The sequence below is a fragment of the Homarus americanus genome, unplaced genomic scaffold (genome assembly GCF_018991925.1).
Source record: "Homarus americanus isolate GMGI-L3 unplaced genomic scaffold, GMGI_Hamer_2.0 scaffold7626, whole genome shotgun sequence".
NCBI classification, from domain to species: domain Eukaryota; kingdom Metazoa; phylum Arthropoda; class Malacostraca; order Decapoda; family Nephropidae; genus Homarus; species Homarus americanus.
In genome coordinates, this window is record NW_024718273.1 from 19137533 (window position 1) to 19158818 (window position 21286).

Genomic DNA, 21286 nt, shown 5'->3' on the forward strand with positions numbered 1-21286 from the left:
TATGTTACGACTCTTAATTTTTTTTATTTTTATTTATTTATTATTTTGCCTCCGACAGCAACTAGTTAATTGTGCACCCTATACTCATCCTGTGAGCGGTAGTGGAAAAGAATTACAGTGTAGAGGCCACAAAGGGTGTTACGTGTATGTGCGTATGTGTACTTTGTGTGTATGTGTACTTGAGTATGTGTACGTGTGTCGCCTGGGTTTATGATAAGCCCGTGTGAACTGTGTGTGTGTGGAGGGGACCTGGCTTAGCGGCCGTCACCTAGTACTATTGATGATCCTCCTATCAGCTGTTATTTCTCTTAAGTTATCTCACTACTAACACACTGACGGCTCTCACACACCCCTGCACGCTGCCACGAGAGAGGGAGAGAGAGAGAGAGAGAGAGTCCTGGGGTCACGACATACACAACTGCGACTCACATCTTGTGTCGGTCGATTATACCTCTGTGTGTGTGTGTGTGTGTGTGTGTGTGTGTGTGGGGAGGGAGGTGGAACAATACGTGGAAGAGCGAGGAGGAAGCAGAAATGAGGAGTGGAACAGGAGAGGTGAGGAAAGGGGAGGGTAGCGTATGGATGGATGGAGGAAGGAGAAAGAACAAATTGATGTGAGGGGAAGAAGGTGAGAGAGGAGAGGAAATTGAAAGGGGAATACGGAGGGAAAGGAAGACATATTAGGAGGAGAAGAAGAGGAGGAGGAGAGGGTGAAACGCAGGAGGAGGCAGGAAGGGGGTGTATCTTGGCCCTAAACCTGAACACCTAATCGAGGCTCTTCCTATATTCCCGCCATACCTTCCGGGGAGGGGGAGGGGGGGAGAGGGAGAGAAAAAGGAATGAAGGAAAACAAAGAGGTAGGTAGGAAAGGGGTGATGAGGGGTGGGGAGAGACATGTAGAAGGGGGGTGGAGGAGGGTGGGGAGACAGGTAGGAAGGGGTGGATGAGGGGTGGGGGAGACAGATAGGAGGGGGTGGATGAGGGGTGGGGAGACAGGTAGGAGGGGGGTGATGAGGGGTGGGGAGACAGGTAGGAAGGGGTGATGAGGGGGTGGGGAGACATGTAGGAAGGGGTGATGAGGGGAGACATGTAGAAGGGGATGATGAGGGGTGGGGAGACAGATAGGAGGGGTGATGAGGGGTGGGGAGACAGACAGGGAGGTGATGAGGGGTGGGGGGAGACATGTAGGGGAGGGGGGGTGACTAGGGGTGGGGGAGACAGATAGAGGGGTGATGAGGTGGGGAGACAGATAGGGAGGGGTGATGAGGGGTGGGGGAGAGCATAGAAGGGGGTGATGAGGGGTGGGGAGACAGATAGGATAAGATGAGGTGGGGAGACAAGCTTAGAAGGGGTGATGAGGGGTGGGGAGACAGGTAGGAGGGGTGATGAGGGGTGGGGAGACAGGTAGGAAGGGGTGATGAGGGGTGGGGAGACAGATAGGGGTGAGCAGAGGGGGTGGGGAGACATGTAGAAGGGGGGTGATGAGGGGTGGGGGAGACAGGTAGGAGGGGGGGTGATGAGGGGTGGGGAGACAGGAAGGGGTGATGAGGGTATAGACGGAGGGGGTGATGAGGGTGGGGGAACATGTAGGAGGGGGGTGGATGAGGGGTGGGGAGACAGGTAGATGGGGTGATGAGGGTGGGGGGAGACAGGTAGGAGGGGGTGATGAGGGGTTGGGAGACGGGTGGAGGGGGTGATGAGGGGTGGGGGGGAGACAGGTAGGGGATGGGGTGATGAGGGGTGGGGAGACAGGCAGGGGAGGGGTGGAGAGGACATGCAGGTGGGGGGTGAGTGAGGGGTGGGGAGACATGCAGAGGGGTGATGAGGGGTGGGGAGATGTAGGGGAGGGGGTGATGAGGGGTGGGGAGACAGGATGGGGTGATGAGGGTGGGGGAGACAGATAGGAGGGGTGATGAGGTGGGGAGACATGTAGGGGAGGGGGTGGAGAGGGGGTGGGGAGACAGGTAGGATGGGTGATGAGGGTGGGGAGACAGATTGGAGGGGGTGATGAGGTGGGGAGACATGTAGAAGGGGGGGGTGATGAGGGGTGGGGAGACAGGTAGGCGGGGGTGATGAGGGGTGGGGAGACATGTAGGGAAGGGGTGGATGAGGGGTGGGGAGACATGTAGAAGGGGTGATGAGGGGTGGGGGGAGACAGGATAGGAGGGGGTGATGAGGGGGTGGGGAGACAGATAGGAGGGGTGATGAGGGTGGGGGAGACATGCAGGAGGGGGGGCAACTAGGGGTGGGGAGACAGGATAGAGGGGGAGATGAGGGTGGGGAGACAGATAGGAGGGGTGATGAGGGGTGGGGGAGACATAGAAGGGGGTGATGAGGGGTGGGGAGACAGATAGATGGGGTGATGAGGGGTGGGGGAGACATGTAGAAGGGGGTGATGAGGGGTGGGGAGAGACAGGGTAGAGGGGTGGATGAGGGGTGGGGAGACAGGTAGGAAGGGGTGATGGGAGGGTGGGGAGACAGAGAGGGGGGGTGATGAGGGGGTGGGGGGAGACATGTAGAAGGGGGGGAGTGAGGGGTGGGGAGACAGGTAGAGGGGGGGGTGATGAGGGGTGGGGAGACAGGTAGGAAGGGGTGATGAGGGTGGGGAGACAGACTGAGGGGGGGGTGATGAGGGGTGGGGAACATAGGGAGGGGGTGATGAGGGTGGGAGACAGGTAGGATGTGGGGTGATGAGGGTGGGGGAGACAGGTAGGGAGGGGGGTGATGGAGGGGTTGGGGAGACGGGTGGGAGGGGTGATGAGGGTGGGGGAGATGAGGTAGGATGGGGTGATGAGGGTGGGGGAGACAGGTAGGAAGGGGTGATGAGGGGTGGGGGAGACATGTAGGAGGGGGGTGATGAGGTGGAGGACATGTAGGAGGGGTGATGAGGGGTGGGGGACATGTAGGAGGGGGGGGTGATGGAGGGGTGGGGAGACAGGTAGGATGGGGGTGATGAGGGTGGGGGAGACAGACAGGGGAGGGGTGATGAGGGTGGGGGAGACATGTAGGAGGGGGGTGATGAGGGGTGGGGAGACAGGAGGGGATGGGGTGATGAGGGTGGGGGGAGACAGATTGGAGGGGGGGGGGAGGTGATGAGGGTGGGGAGACATGTAGAAGGGGGGTGATGAGGGGTGGGGAGACAGGTAGGCGGGGGGTGATGGGGAGGGGTGGGGAGACAGGTAGGGAAGGGGGTGATGAGGGTGGGGAGACAGATAGAGGGATGATGAGGGGTGGGGAGACAGGTAGGATGGGGTGATGAGGTGGGGAGACAGGTAGGGGAGGGGTTGGGAGACGGGTGGGGAGGGGGGGGTGATGAGGGTGTGGGGAGACAGGTAGGATGGGGGTGATGAGGGTGGGGAGACAGCTAGAGGGGGTGGAGAGACATGTAGGTGGGGGGGTGATGAGGGGTGGGGAGACAGGTAGATGGGGTGATGAGGGTGGGGGGAGACAGGTAGGGGAAGATGAGGGGTTGGGAGACGGTGGAGGGGGGTGATGAGGGTGGGGAGACAGGTAGGGGATGGAGGATGAGGGGGGAGAGAATGAAGGGGATGAGGGGTGGGGGAGGACACGTAGGAGGGGAAGATCAGGGGTGGGAGACATGTAGGGAGGGGGGGTGATGAGGGGGTGGGGGAGAGACATGTAGGATGGTGTGTGATGAGGGGGGGAGACATGGTGAGGTGGGGTGATGAGGGGGGTGGGGAGACAGGTAGGATGGGGGGTGATGAGGGTGGGGGGGACAGACAGGGAGGGGTGATAAGGTGGGGAGACATGTAGGGAGGGGTGATGAGGGGGTGGGGGAGACAGGGGAGATGGGGTGGGATGAGGGTGGGGGAGACAGGTAGGGAGGGGTGATGAGGGGTTGGGACGGGTAGGGGAGGGGTGATGAGGGGTGGGGAGACAGGCAGGGAGGGGGGTGATGAGGGGTGTGGGGAGACAGGATGGGCTGAGAGGGTGGGGAGACAGGTAGGAGGGTGTGATGAGGGGTGGGGAGACAGGCAGGAGGGGGGGTGATGAGGAGGAGACAGGCAGGAGGGGGTGATGAGGGTGGGGGAGACAGGTAGGGAGGGGTGATGAGGGGTGGGGAGACATGTAGGAGGGGGCATGAGGGGGGGGGAGACAGGTAGGATGGGAGGATGAGGGGTGTGGGGGAGACAGGTAGAGGGGGGTGAGTGAGGGGTGGGGGAGTCAAGAGGGAAGGGGTGCATGAGGGGGAGGGAGACAGGTAGGAGGGGGGTGATGAGAGGGGGAGACAGGTAGGAGCTGGTGATGAGGGGGTGGGGGGAGACAGGTAGGAGGGGCATGAGGGGGTGAGGGAGACATGTAGAAGGGGGGGGTGATGAGGGGTGGGGGAGACATGTAGAAGGGGGTGATGAGGTGGGGGAGACAGGTAGGGAGGGTGTGATGAGGTGCAGAGACAGGTTGAGGGGGGGTGGGGATGAGGGGGTGGGGAGAGCATGGTGAAGGGGGGTGACAGAGGGGTGGGGAGACAGGTAGAGGGGGGGAGGGGAGACAAGAGAAGGGGTGTGATGAGGGGTGAGGGAGACAGGTAGGAGGGGGGTGATGAGAGGTGGGACAGTAGGAGTTGGTGGACAGGTGTGGGGAGACAGGTAGGGAGGGGGTGATGAGGTGAGGGAGACATGTGAAGGGGGTGATGAGGGGTGGGGAGACAGGTGGGGGGGTGATGAGGGGTGGGGAGACAGGTAGGAGGGTGTGTGATGAGGGTGGAGGACAGGTAGGAGGGGGTGATGAGGGGTGGGGGAGACATGTAGAAGGGGGGTGATGAGGGCAGACAGGTAGAGGGGGTGATGAGGGGTGGGGGAGACATGTAGGAGTGGTGTGATGAGGGGTGGGGACAGGAGGGGTGTGATGAGGGCGGGTGGGGCAGGTGGTCGGGGAAATAACCTGGTCCATATTGTGTCTCTGTCTGGGAACTACATTGCGTCACTCTGTGTGTGCGTGTGTGTGTGTGTGTGTGTGTGTGTGGAGTGTGTGGTCCAAGGATCTTGGAGGTGAAGGGAGAGAGAGTAAGATGAGTAGGAGAGTAGAAGGAATAGGGGAAGGATATAAAAAAGAGAAGGAAAGGAATAGAGAAGGAAGATTAGACACCACAGTTTATTTCACCTGAAGATAATCTAACCTAACCTAACCCAACCAATCTAACCAACCTAACTTAATCTAATCCCCAGGTAGCGTTAGGGTGGTTAATCTTCAGGTGATCTTCCCTCCCTACTAAGCTCACCCCTCCCTTCCGTCACCAAGCTCACCCCTCCCGTCACTAAGCTCACCCCCTCCTCCCGTCACTAAGCTCGCCCCTCCTTCCGTCACTAAGCTCACCCTCCCTCCCGTCACTAAGCTCACCCTCCCTCCTGTCACTAAGCTCACCCTCCTCCTCACCATGCTCACCCTTCCTCCCGTCACCAAGCTCCACCCTCCCTCCCGTCACCAAGCTCACCTCCTCCCGTCACCAGTCACCCTCCCTCCCGTCACCAAGCTCACCCCTCCCTCCCTTCACCATGCTCATCCCTCCCTCCCTCCCAAGCTAACCCCTCCTTCCCTCACCATGTTCCCTGCCCCCACGACCTCACCAAGACATGTCACGAAACATTGACTAATTCGGGTCATCTGCTTTCACGCTTCCAGTCAGTCAGCTGATCACTTCACTTGTCCCTCTTCCCCTCACCTATCCCTCCCCTCTTGTCTCCTCCCCACCTATCCCTCCCCACTTGTCCCTCCTCCCCTACTCACCCTCCTCCCCACCTATCCCTCCCCACCTACCCTCCCTCACCTGTCCCTCCTCCCCTCACACCTACCCCCCCTCACCCATCCTCCTCCTCCCCCTCACCTCACCCCTCCCCTCACCTATCCCTCCCTCCCTCCTCACCTCCTCCCCCCACCTCCCTCCCCCTCACCTCCTCCCCTCACCTATCCCCCACCTCCCCCCTCACCTCCTCCCTCACCACCTCCCTCACCTCCCCCTGTTTCTAGGCCATGGACGCCTTCCTAATATATATTGACATTGGGCCGTTACTTTGATCAGTGCTGGTGTGATGATGATAGTGTCCGTTCATGACCAGCACAGTGTTTATTGGTAGTGGTCATGAACGAAACTGGTTGAAGTAATAGACTGTGTTTCTTAGCGCTTGATATTTCTGTACAGTACAACAACCAAGAACTACTACTACTATTTTTTTTATAAATGGCCTCCAGCCTTCCCCAATAGCCAGACCTTCGCTGCCATTTTATTACCTTAAAATTAAATATCTTAATACATAAGTAGCTACCCTGGCTGTGTTGAGTTAGTTAGCCGCAGATCTATGTGGCCATTCAGTGACTGTTGCCTCATAGTCAATATGTGCGACCGTCTAAACTACTACTTCTAAACCACTACTATAACAACTTTTTTCAAACGTGGCCTCCAGTTTCCCCCAATAGCCACACCTTCGCCGTCACTCTACACTACTAATGGTGATGATAAAGTAGTAATAGTAATAAATAATGATAATAAGCTTCTAACCGCTCTTGGACTTTCAGTTTCACTCTATACACAGTAAATAAAGCCCGCTGGATAGAAGAACGTGGCACCTTTGTTGGCTATCCTGTTAAAGTTGTTTCACTGTTTACCTGTACTGTCTATGCACTTTTCTCTGTAGGTAACTGTATGCTCCCTTGGTCTACTGCACGTCACCGTATACCTACAGTGTCTGTATTCATGCTCAATTGTATTAACTCCTGCATAGTCTACAGTATATATTTGTCAGCCTAATTATTAACTGGTATGGTATTATTACTGAGTTGTAGTATTAATATTTGTATTTTATTAATTATTATATTTTATTATTATTATTATTATTATTATTATTATTATTATTATTATTATTATTATTATTATTATTATTATTATTATTATTATTATTTTATTATTATTATTATTATTATTATTATTATTATTATTATTAAACCATTTTGTTTTCCTGGTTATTGCGAGTCTGATGATATGTGCTCAGTTTACTTACAGAGGCAATACTGAGAATAAACATTGAGGGAAATGAATGAGAACAGTGCAGTTAGTGGGGCTATACAGTAGTTGGAGCTAGAAAACGTGACGTTCTTGAGCACCGCTGTACGTTTTCTGTTTCTTAATTCTGATGAACCGTAATTCATAAAATTGCAAGCGTTGTGTTCACTGTGACCACTGTGCGACAAAAGTCCTCCTCAAGTGTTACTCAGTTGCATAATTTTTTCCCCGAGTTATTGAACGTTCTATGTCCGGTGTGCAGCTGTACATAACACAATGATAGTAATACGTGCCTGATCGAGAATAAATTGTATTAAAAAGTAAAAGTGAAAGAAACACTAAATAAAAGTTCTATAAATGCAGTCCCCAAATTTGCTATGGTTAACTGTTGTCACCAACCCTCTGATGTGATGAATTCGTTATTATTCATCAGTACGGTGAATCATCATATCTCGCGGTGTCCTCAGTTATACAGAACGAAAATATGATGATTGTCTGTGTGTCCATTGTATACCTGTACTACGTCTTTGTATAATATTTACCTGTACATGAAGTATACCTGCAGTACTCTAGAATCAATGTGTGCTCGTATGGCTAATTTATTGATTAATTAACATTTCTTATTTCATATATCAATTTACTCATTAAAATGAACCTTGGGGAACTATGGCGTATTAATAAAATAGTGTTATCATTAGAGGACTGTGTCAGGATGGCCGAGCGGTCTAAGGCGCTGCGTTCAGGTCGCAGTCCGGTCTTCCGGGCGTGGGTTCGAATCCCACTCCTGACAATGTATATTTTTAAACATATATAAGTTGCATTTCATGTTTTGCACCAAATAGAAATAGCTAAGGAACCAAAATACAACAAATATAATTTAAATATAATAAATTTTATTATTAAAAAAATTTTATGCAGCGGGAATTTTAAAATGTTCCACCAGGTCCCACCGAGACTCGAACTCGGATTGTTGGATTCAGAGTCCAAAGTGCTAACCATTACACCATGGGACCACATGGTGTTTTGCAATTGATTTATTTGAGAAAATTGCACAATGATATAAAATTAGTGATGAGTAATGAATATTGTAGATAATGAATCTTACTAATTACTATATTTATATATAATATTATATAAATTACTTACTATTTACCATTACTGTATTTGTATACCTGTATATGACTGTACATTATACAAAGTGAACGGACGTGAACGTGTATGACTGATTTACTGAATACATCTCTGTCATCATACTGGATGGCGTAAATTCGTTTATTTGACATCTTTTTACATAATACTTTAGTTAATTGTTAAATAATTCTTAATTTCAGGCCAGTAGACCAGACCCACTGTCGACAACACCTAAGGCACTGGGTACTTTATCCAGGTCTGCTTCCTCCTCTCGAGGGGCATGTTCAGGAGGCATGACTGACCGATCTTCTGCTCAGGTAAATGATCTATTAACGTTCTAGAATGCGTAGCCAGATGTTTTGTAATGTATATTCCATCATATTGTAGTGTTGTAGTTTATCAATATTGTCGTCGTTGTTGTTGTAGTAAGCTCCGGTTTCTACAAGATACATTCAACAACTTTTAAATATTAGCTGGCAACGTGAGTGACAAAGTGTTCTCAGCTGCTAAGGTTATTCACACACTTATTATTAATTATCTTCTCTTTGTTCTGTGTGTTTACGTACTACACTAGTTAGGGTTTTTCTCGACTGTGTCACTCCCTCAGTCGACCGTCTCCCCTAAGCACCGTTCACACGCCTATCACCTCCAGATACTATAGCCTATTATAAGTGAGACATTATTTCTGCCTCCTAGACCAAATTATTTATTATATTTTTAGTGTTTCTTAAATATTACCCATGAATATATTTACGTACAGAATGTTGATGTTTCAATGTATTGTCGTGACTTAACGAAATATTAAGGTCTTGAAATGCGTATTCAAGGTTAAAAAATACACCAGTTTTCCACAATTAAAAATGAGTTATATTGAGTTATATGCACGGCATACTGATAGACACAAATATTAATTTCTCTGGAAGTAATGCCAATACGGTGCCTGGGTCTGGTGACAGGTGGTCGATACAGTTTCTATTCTTCCCTCACCGTTGGTCCTTCCCACAGTCATGTTCACCAGCACGTGGTGTAGTACCGACCACCCCCCGGGGCCCCCTTAATACCTGGAGCCAAGGTCTACACCTTGCTTGCAGCCTTGACCCACTAACCCAGTGGTTCTCAACCTTGTTTGCCCCATGCACCCCTTTCACCATATGTCAGAATGTCATTCCCCCCTCCTTTCCAAGATTGTCTGCCTCAAAAAGTGCATTCCAAATAATATGCATATAATACTGAAAAATCCTTTATTTTTCCATATTAGTATCAGTTTCCCTGAAAACCTGGGGAAATTCCCTGGTTGAGAACCCCTGCACTAACCCTTTCGCTACGGGACGTCATTCTTTATGTTATTTGGCTTAAGCCAGACGATTTTATTTAGCTGAGTGGAGGGGGGGGGCACACCAGAGGTTAATTATTGATAATGACTGGTGTGTACAGTAGTAGACAACGCGCTAGTTTAAACGGCTTAAAATGCCTTAGTTGTTCAGGCGTAGTAATACATTATCTACCTTACCTTGTTGCCTAGTGACCACCGACCCATTCGAGGTGGCCATGCTGATGGAAGGAGGCCAGTGGCCTGTGTAGGATCCCTCCATTGTTGATAATTTTGTCAAGGACTATTATGAAGGCCACTACAGTACTGTTCTTTATTCCACAGCTTGGGCTGGTAGACCGGGCCATAGGTGTACCAGCCTCTGTGTGAAGAAGTATTTCCTTATGTTGTTCTCATGATAACTTGGCCAGCTTGTAGTTATGTCCTCTCGTGTTGGTGGTGCGTGACATCACAAACAAATGTCCCGGGTTCATGTTTTCCATCACTTTCAGGATCCTTAAAGATTCAGTGAGATCTGCCCTATTGTGCCTTGTCTGAAGGGTTGTTGGTCCTAAGGTCCTCAGTCCACTTGGATAATAGAGGTGACTTAGTCTCGGAATCGTCTTAGTCGCTCTGTGCTGCACTTTTTTTAGGAATGTCAGGACCCGGGTTCATCTTATACAGGACCCGGGTTCATCTTATACAGGACCCGGGTTCATCTTATACAGGACCCGGGTTCATCTTATACAGGACCCGGCTCCAAAGGTCCCTCTGATAAGTACTCTTAATACCACGATACATACGACTACTAAATAACCAAATAACATCCAATAATAACCTCAACATTACACTGTGACTCATAACAATAAATTTTGGGTAAGATTTTGTATGTGATCTTGTTATGAGAAAATGTATTGATAAAGTCTCTGTGTTTTTGGGTGATGCTCTTGTTTATTAGTTTGAATCAGTCGGTTATACACCGTTTTACATCTTCACTCAGGAGGAATATTCATTGTATAAGAACCTAAGTGATATTACCTAAAGAGTGGACACCCCCAGATTATTTCACCTGTTAATTACATACCTTAATGCTACTGGGGGTTAGGATAGACTAGGTTAGGTTAGGTTAGGTTAGGTTAGGATAGACTGGCTAATGACCGCCATATGTCATTTACCTGTAGGGCATCGATCACAGGTAGTCAGGTGTATTATTACTATGATATATTGATCCACCTAACAAAACGGTGTTTGGCCAGTCGCCAGGTAGATGGCTCCTCATCGACGTGTCTGAAGTAGGTCATTCCCCCGTCCCTCCCCCTTCACCCCCTCCCCTCCCCCCCCCCCCCTCCTCCTCCTTCTCCCCCTCCTCCTCCGTTCTGTAAAGTGTACTTGCTCCTCCTTTTCTTCCTACCCCCTCTTTCTCCCTTTACCTTACCACACACTAAGGATAACCAAACTAACTAACGCAGTATTTCGCGCAGTGTGAAACAGGGTGTTATACTTAGCGACTTCACATCAGTGTCAGTGAGCTATGATCATGTGTAAAGTGGTATTTGTGGGTGTAGTGTAGTAATCAATGTGACAGCTTCTGGCATCCACAGTGCCCTGGTGCCTGTAGTGTCAAACAAGCAAAGGCTGAACAACTGGGCCAGCACAATACAAACTGAACTAACTGGAATCTACTTAGCTACAGACTACCTTAAAGGAAATGGAGGTGGGGTGATATTCTGTGACCCAAAGTGCTTTGAAATCAATGAACAGCCCGTCAGGCTCTATGTCTAAAGTTGTATGTGATATTAAAAGGAATGTGATAACTGCCAATGAGAACAACTTTCGTATCGAATTTGTGTGGATTCCGTCCCATGTTGGAATCAGGTATCATGACCGTGCTGATAGACTGGCCAATGAGGCATGTAAGAAAAAAAATGTTGACCGCGACCTTGGTCTGTCCAATGCTGTAATTAAAAACATTCAAGTCAGAATCATGAACTCTGATCTAGAAGAACTGAGAAATGCAGAGAGACCTGACAGTTGTAGCATTAGTAAATATGACAAATTTGTAACAAGAGGTACCGGTATGGCTAGCATAAGGACAGAACCAGACAATGTGATGTAGTCGTGGCCAGAATTAGGCTAGGATACAGACACATCTGGCAAGTTAGTAACGCTGTACCCATACCGGAACACTCAGCATGTAAACTTTGTGATAAACCTTTGAAGCATACACTTGAACACTATATTATTGAATGTGACACTGTCAAAGACCTCAGGCCACCTGACTTACTGTATCTTGAACTATGTAATTACTTCATTGAATCAGGTGTGCTTGAGGACATTCTTGCTGTTTATCCCAAATTTGCTAGCCCACACTGATTAGTCTTCAATTAGAATATGACCCAATGTATGTGATCCACTGACCTATATATATGCTGGTGAATGTGATGTATTTCCTTCTTTGTGTACGAACCTCTGTCCTGCGTGGCAGTGAACAGTGGCATTACCCACATGAATCTGACCTATATAGTGTCAATGAATATGATGCATTCTTGTACGAACTCTGTCTCAGTGAACAGTGGCATTACCCACATGAATCTGACCTATATATACTGCTAATGAATATGATACATTTCTTTGTGTATGAACCTCTGTCCTGCGTGGCAGTGAGAAGTGATACCACCCTCAGTGTCAAGACCTGACTGAATTACTCAGAATAGGCAAACTGTACTCCAAGCTTTGTCAATAAATTTGTTAAACTAAACTACCTTTCTTACCACACACACACACATTCCCTTCTCCATGTATCGGTGTATGTAATAAGTCATTACTGTCCACTGTATATTTTCAGCCTTCTAGCTACTGAACTTTTCAATAAACAGTTTATTATTATTATTATTATTATTATTATTATTATTATTATTATTATTATTATTATTATTATTATTATTATTACATATCACTGTTAGTTCATCGATCTCCCCTTCCCCTCTGCTGCTCCTTAGCAACACTAGTGGTCCACGTATTTGTTTACGTCGTGCAGATGTCGCTAGTAGCGGGCGGCGGCGAGCTGCGTGTGTGTGGCCACGAGGTCTGGCTTGTTGACGTGGAGCTGCTGTGGCGGGTATTCCGGTTAATGACCGTACCGTGGTGGACTGGGCTGTCTGGTACCAAGTGTGGGGTGATAATGTGTGTGGGGGTGAGGGTTAATACCTGTGTGTGTAAGGGATGGTTATTAGGAGTAATGATGTTATGAAACTATTTTTTTCCATTGTACTAAATTAAATGTAAATTACGTGTCAAGTAGTTATATTTTATTATTGAAAATTGTACTTGTCATGTTTTTGTTTTTTCAATAACTTATTGCAGATTACAGTTACAGTATTTTATAATTAAATTTTTCAATATTAAATTTACCTGTAACTTCACATCATCAACTTAATTATGAGTATCTGTTCACTTGACACAAGCCATTACTAGAAATAATTATATGTGATTTATTTTAGTGTTAAGGAAGTTTACAATCAACTTCTCGGTCAGGCAGTTTGATGATATATTGATATACAATACACTGTATTTATTTTATGAATTAATTTCTTCAGTTAAACTTATTTTTTTAATCTCCATAACATAACATAACATCCGTCGAGATATTTCGAGTTACACAAGAACAACATTTGAAGCTATTATAAATACTAGGTTATTTTATAACTATTATATCAAATATTCTGGTATGGTATATTCAAGACTATACTGTAGTGTATTATGGTAAAGTATGAAATATATTACAGTATGGTAGATTCATTAACATCAAATATCCCTTTAAATTTTCATGTTTCTTTTTTCACTTGGTTAGGTTAGGTTAGGTTTGGTCTGGTTTAGTTAGGTTTGGTTTGGTTTGGTTCTCAGAAACTAAAACACAGTGAGTTGCTTCAGATCACGCAAACAAAACAGCATCAATAACCATATTCAGAAGACTGGATTGGATTTTATTCGGTAGAAATGTTTCCTTGCAGACATACACAAATATCCAAGAAGAATTTGTATTTCGAATGTGACGGATTGATAAGAGCCAACACGTACCTGACGACCGTGTGACCGTGTGACCCACCTTGCTACACTGTGTGACCTGGCCAGCGTCTGACGTCATTTACTATCACATAATAAGAGCTCGCTTTGATTTGATTGGGTGCTAATTGATTTAATGTATACATATATAAACTTTAATCCTAACCTAAAACAGATCAAACCTAACCTAACGTAACCTAGACCAAACCTAACCTAACCTAACCTAGACCAAACATAATGCAATCAAACCTAACCTAGACCAAATTTAATCTAACCTAACCTCTTTCTTTTGTCTTCAGTAATTATTTAGGACCTCATTAAGAGTAAGAAAACCATTTATTTCACATGATGACAAATTGGTGTTAGATTAGGTTAGGTTAGGTTAGGTTTGGTCTAGGTTAGGTTAGGTTAGGTTTTAATATATATTTAGACATCAGTTATCGCACGTCACGAACACACACACACACACACACACACACACACACACACACACACACATAACTGAACTCAACAGGAGATTATGTGGTAATAGCCTCTTCAGTATAGCCAGCCTTGGAGAGTCGTACAGTACTATGGGTCTTCATGTTACTTAAGAAACCTTTTAACTTGTCACATATGTCGGGGATTTTTCTGATGACTTATCAATTATTTGTAGATATTGACTTTTTTTATTTTTTATTATTTTACGTTAATGTTGAGGATGGATTGTATGTCATAACTGCTGTTTATATATAGGTAAGTAAATACACGAGTTCTTAACAAGTTAGAATTAAGATATGTGGTTGGTGTTGACGGTAATGAAGTGTTAGATAGTGTATTCAATCCTTGTGTTGCAGTCTGTGTGTTTTATTGTCTCTCTCTCTCCACAACAGAGCAGTGGTAGGGTTACAGTATAGCACACCCAACATTCTTGCATAAATAACGTAGTATTTTTTGTAGCAAGTGTCAATTTGTTGTTGTTGCATCTTTTTCCTTGTACTGTATGTATTTATTTGTTTTTTATCCAATTACTCATTATATTACCTTTGTTTTTGTCCAATCACATAGTCAAACAACCATTATTCACGCAGGACTCTTAGCAGTTAAGTTAGGTTAGGTAAGTGTTCAAAAGTGTGATGTGTTGGCAATATGTTTCAATTGTAACTCCCTCTCTGTCACTGTCAGCCACTTGTCAGTTATCTGTTACTCAAGTCTGACAAGTACTGGGCATGTATACGAGCTCTTGAATGTATACATATATATATACTGTATACCTGAACTTTGTGTCAGTATTGGTCAAGTATGGAGGTCTATGAGTGGACTTGTATAAATATTCTCTGGTAATTTATACTTGTTTACGAATCTTTCTTGAAATAAACCACATAATATACAGCCTGGAAAATAAATTGGGAGGAAATTGGTAAAACTGTAAAACATTTAGGTAATTGCTAAGTTAAAACATACCGTAAGTTAGTGGAAAATTTTTTCGGTGTTATTCTTGTAGCCTAGATTATAATTATATTTTAATTTGAAAAAAAAAAATGTTGATTAAAGAAAATCGATATGACTTAATTCTGTGCTTATAAGAACATAAGAAAATAAGGAGTCTGCAATAGGCCGGTTGGCCTGTGCATGGCAGCTCCTGTCGAGAGTTACTACCACTCTCTATCATCCATGAATCTATCTAGCCTCCTTTTAAAACTTTCCAGCGTTCCAGCACTTACTACAAAGTTGCTAAGCTTGTTCCACTCGTCCACCACCCTATTTCCTATTTGTGAACCAGTTCCTTCCTATCTCCCTCCTAAACCTAAACTTATCCAACTTAAATCCGTTGTTCCGAGTCCTATCCTGCTCGGATATTATAAGAACTTTATCTATATCCCTATTGATTCCTTTCACCCACTTAAATACTTCTATCATATCTCCCCGCACTTCGTCTTTCTGGGGAATGCAAGTTAAGTTTTTTTAACCTATCCTGATATGGAAGGTTTCTAAGTCCCGGAATCATTTTGTCTCTCTTCGCTGCACCGACTCTAGTGAATTGATATCCATTCTATAATAAGGGCACCAGAACTGAACCGCATAATCGAGGTGCGCTCGACTAGAGAAGATATAGTTGCATAAGACCCCTGCACTCTTATTACTTACACTTCAGATATAAAACCCATACTCTGTTTGCCTTATTTCGAACATCAACGCACTGTTTTCTAAGCCGTAGGTCCGCTTACAAGTCCTAGCTCTTCACAAGTCTACTTCTCTAGGTTGATGTTGTTAAGGCGGTATACATTGACGGTATTTGTTCTTCCAATATTAAGTACGCTGCACTTGCTGGTGTTGAATTTCATTTGCCATTTTTCTCGACCACCCTGCAGTTTATTTAGATCCTCCTGTAATGCATTTGCATCCTGCCCTGAATTAATCTGCCGCCCTATTTTGGTGTCATCCGCAAACTTGCTTATGTCATTGCTGATCCCAGTATTTAGATCGTTTATGTAGATTATGAACAAGAGTGGGCCTAGTACTGACCCCTGGGGAACCCCTCTGGTTACACAGCCCCACTCAGATTTAATACCATCTACGCTGACCCTCTGCGTGATATGATGAGTCTAGCCAGCTGACTCTACTCTCTATCCTTTTACCATCCTCCAATGCTCTCCCTATCCTGCCACGCTCTCCTCATCTTCCAACGCCCTCATCCTCCTATGGTCTGACTATCCTCCAACGCTCTCCCCATCCTCCAACGCTCTCCTCATCCTCCAATGCTCTCCCTGACCTGCCACGCTCTCCTCATCCTCCAACGCTCTCCTCATCCTCCAACGCTCTCCCCAACGCCTGGTCACATAGTAGTAACATCACGTCACGCTGACCAGTCCATTGATAAGTGCATAGCTACGAGAGAGATAGCCAAGGTAGGTAAACACGATCTCCTATTGGCTGGTGGGACAGTGGTGCGATCGTGACGTCGTTGGATCACTGAGCGCTCATTGGACCGAGGTTTACTGGCGTCTCGGGCTATCTGTGGTATCTCAGTATGACCATTCAAAATTCCCTCAGGAGATAAGAGTTAAGATTGGGGAGTGTCGTTGTGTTATCTGATAAAGGTGACGATGTATTTCTCCTTAACCCAGATACGCTCATTTTTTCAGAGATGTATACTGTATGTTGAAGGCACTTTAGAATTCAGCGTACAGTGATCAGGTGGTGCATAACCTTGGCTTTTGAAATTAATAATAATAATAATAATTAACGGTTTATTGAAAGAGCTTGGCAGCCAGAAGGCTGAAAATATACAGTTACATATTTGGGGAATCGGTTTCGAATTACAAATAATATACAAGTAACATAAGTGACACAAATAAGACATATAATAACTAGATGGGGAAAAGCTCAAACTACAGTTCATTTCAGCCATTAGCATGAAAGTGCTTATAGTGTTTACTGTAGGAGGAATTACACTGGTTTATTACAAGTTACGAATTCTTACAACAATGGACTGGGCCGTTCTATAGCGATCAGTTCGTGCACGTATGGGCTGGATGCGGTTGTGGTGTCGAACAGCAATTCTCGGGCTAGGGATCTCAGGTGGTAGTAGGAGCCGGTGTCGAGGATGGCGTAGAAGCTTCTTACCAAATTTGCAGATGAGGTCGTGGTGATGGTCAGTGAGAGTCGAAAGGGTCAGTGTGTTGAGCGCTTCTTGATATGTGGAGCAGGAAGGGGAGAGAATAATCTTGCATGCCCTCTTTTGCACTTTTTCTAGGTGTTTACGTTGTGTGGCATTTAGGGAGGAAGACCAGGTAGGGGAGGCATAGGTGAGCTTGGGAAGTATGAATGTTGAGTAAACACTGAGGAGCTCGTGCGCAGGAACTCCGAGGGACTTGAGTCGGCGGAGGAGGTGGAGACGGAAACTGGAGGATTAGACAACTTCACTGACGTGTGGTTTCCAATTTAGTTTGTTGTCTATGGTGACGCCGAGGAAGAGCCGTGGAATCTACAACCTGGAGTGTGTTCGGACCTAGAGTAATGGAAGGAGGTGGGACAATGTCGGAGGAGAGGTTGATGTGCATAACCATGGTCTTGGTATGGTTGATGGTGACATGGTTGATGGTGGCCCAGTTTTGGAGACTACGTGTGTGTGTGTGTGTGTGTGTGTGGAAGGAGGTGTTTTGTTTGTCCGTAAGCCTACAAATTTAAGTATCTTGCCAACTTTGAACCACAGAGTATAAACTTTGTCAAAATAATGGTTTAAGGTTCAGTTCCAGGGTTCAAATCTGCTACACTAATTCTTGGGGTCAGACATAATCGTAAACATTATTCTCTCTCTCTCTCTCTCTCTCTCTCTCTCTCTCTTCGCTGTCACTCGTAGTCCACACACACACACACACACATACACACACACACCAGTAGTCACCTGTGAGGATGCAGGGAGGCCGCAGTGATTGTCATGTTAGTTATTCTTTTATCAATGTAATTTATCTCGTAGTGGAAAAGACGGTGATCGCTATCGGCAACATATTATTAGTAGTAGTATAGTATAGTGTAGTGTAGTGTTTATTATATTATACTGTACTATGGCTTAGCATAGTAATATGAAAGGTTCATAGTTTCGTTTTAATAATAACAATTAACGGGTTATTGAAAAGTACAGTGGGCAAAAATGGCTTACGGTAATAGGCATTGGGGAGTAGATTGTTTAACAAAGGCTTTCGATAAACAAAATGTTAGATGGAGTTAAAAAGAATCACTGATGATTTGTTGTTGTAGAGGAAACACGTGGTTAATAGGCCTGCCTCGTGAGTGGTGTTGTAGAGGAAACACGTGGTTAATAGACCTGCCTCGTGGGTGGTGTTGTAGAGGTAACACGTGGTTAATAGACCTGCCTCGTGGGTGGTGTTGTAGAGGAAACACGTGGTTAATAGACCTGCCTCGTGGGTGGTGTTGTAGAGGTAACACGTGGTTAATAGGCCTGCCTCGTGGGTGGTGGGTGTAGAGGAAACACGTGGTTAACAGACCCGCCGTGCGTAGTGTTGTGGTGAGGAAACACGTGGTTAATAGGCCTGCCTCGTGAGTGGTGCTGTAGAGGTAACACGTGGTTACCAGACCCCGTGCGGTGTTGTAGAGGAAACACGTGGTTAATAGACCTGCCCCTCGTGGTGGTGTTTGTAGAGGTAGCACGTGGTTAATAGGCCTGCCTCGTGAGTGGTGCTGCAGGAGGTAACACGTGGTTATTAGACCGCCCTCGTGGGTGGTGTTGTAGAGGAAACACGTGGTTACTTCAGGACCTGCCTCGTGGGTGGTGTTGTAGAGGAACACGTGGTTAATAGACCCGCCCTATGGGCACGCGAGGTAACACGTGGTTAATAGACTGCCCCTGGGTGGTGGGTTGTGAGGAAACACGTGGTTAATAGGACCTGCCTCGTGGGAGTGGTGCTGCAGGAGGTAACACGTGTGGTTAATAGACTGCCCTTCGTGGGTGGTGTTGTAGATGTCCGTGCTTGGGGCAGACCGCCTCGTGCGGTGCTGCAGGAGTGCACACGTGTCACAGGCCTGCCTCTGCAGGTGCTGCAGAGGTAACACGTGGTTAATAGACCTGCCTCGTGGGCGGTGTTGTAGAGGAAACACGGTTAATAGGCCTGCCTCGTGAGTGGTGCTTTTATGAGGAAACACGTGGTTAATAGGCCTGCCTCGTGAGTGGTGCTGTAGAGGTAACACGTGGTTAATAGGCCTGCCTCGTGAGTGGTGCTGTAGAGGTAACACGTGGTTAATAGGCCTGCCTCGTGAGTGGTGTTGTAGAGGTAACACGTGGTTATAGGCCTGCCTCACTGGTAGTGTGGTGTGGAAGGGCCAAGCTGGTTTTCACGGTATCTCATCTCTAGTGTGCCGTAAAGGCCTACATTGTAAACACTGTGTAAGCAACATGTTTATTCACTTATTCTTTTCCATTCTGTGTTCTAATTGAAATTGACAATTTTGTTACGGCAATGAATTGATCAATAATCCTTGTACTGGTTTCTTGGTGGGGAGGAGGGATTAGGGAGGGAGAAGGGGAGAAACGTTTCAACTCCCGGGCAGCTCCTGTAGAAGAGCCAGGGACGTCTGGTCACAAGTGTTAGAAGACATAAGAATGGAGGACACTGCAGTGGGCCATACTAGGCAGTCCCATTTACACCCAACCCCTATTGCTCATATATCCACCCAGCCTATGTTTGAAGCTGTCCAGCGTATTCGAGTTAATGATGATATTTGGTAACTTGTTCCACTCGTCCACTACTCTATTTCCAAACCAGTGTTTACCTACTTCGCGCCTAAAGATAGTAGAATTACTATCATACTAAAACAGTTTCACTATCCAAAATCACCAATACATTAACACAATCACTGGTTAATATTTTAAGTATTATTGATTCTCAGATAAATAATTTCACCACCCAATAAATGGAATATTGTAATTATTCAAAGTTGTCTGTTGTCTAGTGGATTTGTTACCGCTACAGTAAGGTAAACTAGAAGAGAGAGAGAAAGAGAGGGATAGAGAGAGAAAGGGAGAGAGGAGAGAGACAGAGTGTTGACAACGAACTTTGCTGAGGTGCTAAATGTGCGCGCCGGCCACATGTTAAGTAAGAAACTGTTTACAACTCAGAATAGCTTACTAAGCCAGATGGAGCTGGTAGCAGCTGTGTGACTGTCTGAGGGACAGTCTATCGCCTTCTACTGTAAAGGCAACTTCTTGATTCTCGTCAGCCAATATCTTCCAGCAGGACATTAGATTTGTTCTCGTTGGTCTAACTCTAGACCCCTAACCGTGAGTGTGATTGTGAACTGTTGAATCCTCTGAGAACTCTAAATAACTTTAATAAGTGTAATTATATACTGTATATTGATCGTATTATTCAAACTGTGTCCTGGTGTATCAACAGTTGTTATATGTGAAATGTATTCAACAGGTTTTGACCGAATTATACTCATCGCGTTAACGACAAGGGTCTTATTGTCCTGCACAAACCAAAATCACTCCTATGAGCGATTACAGATTATTTAAAATTTAGTGGACGACGCATAATGACTCGCTGTTGAAGAATCTCAGTACTTAAGTAACTACAACTTATTCTTAATTTAAAGAATTTGTTGCAGAAATTAAAAGTCGAATTGAACTGTGCTTGACATTCATGGTAATTGAAGCACCTAAAAACGACCTAGTGAACGGTGCTAAATAACCTTGGCAGTTGAAGCACCTAAAACTAAGACCTAGTGAACGGTGGTGCTAACTGCTAAATAACCTTGGCAGTTGAAGCACCTAAAACTAAGACCTAGTGAACGGTGCTTAATAACCTTGGCAGTTGAAGCACCTAAAACTAAGACCTAGTGAACGGTGCTTAATAACCTTGGCAGTTGAAGCACCTAAAACTAAGACCTAGTGAACGGTGCTTCATAACCTTGGCAGTTGAAGCACCTAAAACTAAGACCTAGTGAACGGTGCTAAATAACCTTGGCAGTTGAAGCACCTAAAACTAAGACCTAGTGAACGGTGCTTAATAACCTTGGCAGTTGAAGCATCTGTACTGAAACAATAAGGTTAATTCATGACACGTTAATGTATGCAGTTCTTAATATCTCTCTTTCTTTCTCCCTGTTTGATGTGAGTGGTGTTGGAGTCTTACCTGTTATCTTTATATTACAGTTCTGTACTTAAGGGAAAAATTCAAGGCGAAATATCACAATTTGACTGCATAGATAATATATTTATTATTAAAAAAATCACAAAAGAATGTTAACCTAAATCTGTTTCCAAGTGT

At 45.9% G+C, this 21286-nt stretch overlaps 2 non-coding genes across 2 annotated transcripts; one reads left to right on the plus strand and one right to left on the minus strand.

Moving 5' to 3' along the window:
• Positions 1 to 7721: 7721 nt before the first annotated feature.
• Positions 7722 to 7805, plus strand: Trnal-cag. Its single transcript has one exon. It is a non-coding gene; the product is annotated as a tRNA-Leu (tRNA).
• Positions 7806 to 7956: 151 nt separating this feature from the next.
• On the minus strand, positions 7957 to 8028 carry Trnaq-cug. The gene has a single exon. It is a non-coding gene; the product is annotated as a tRNA-Gln (tRNA).
• Between the last annotated feature and the right edge of the window lie 13258 nt (positions 8029 to 21286).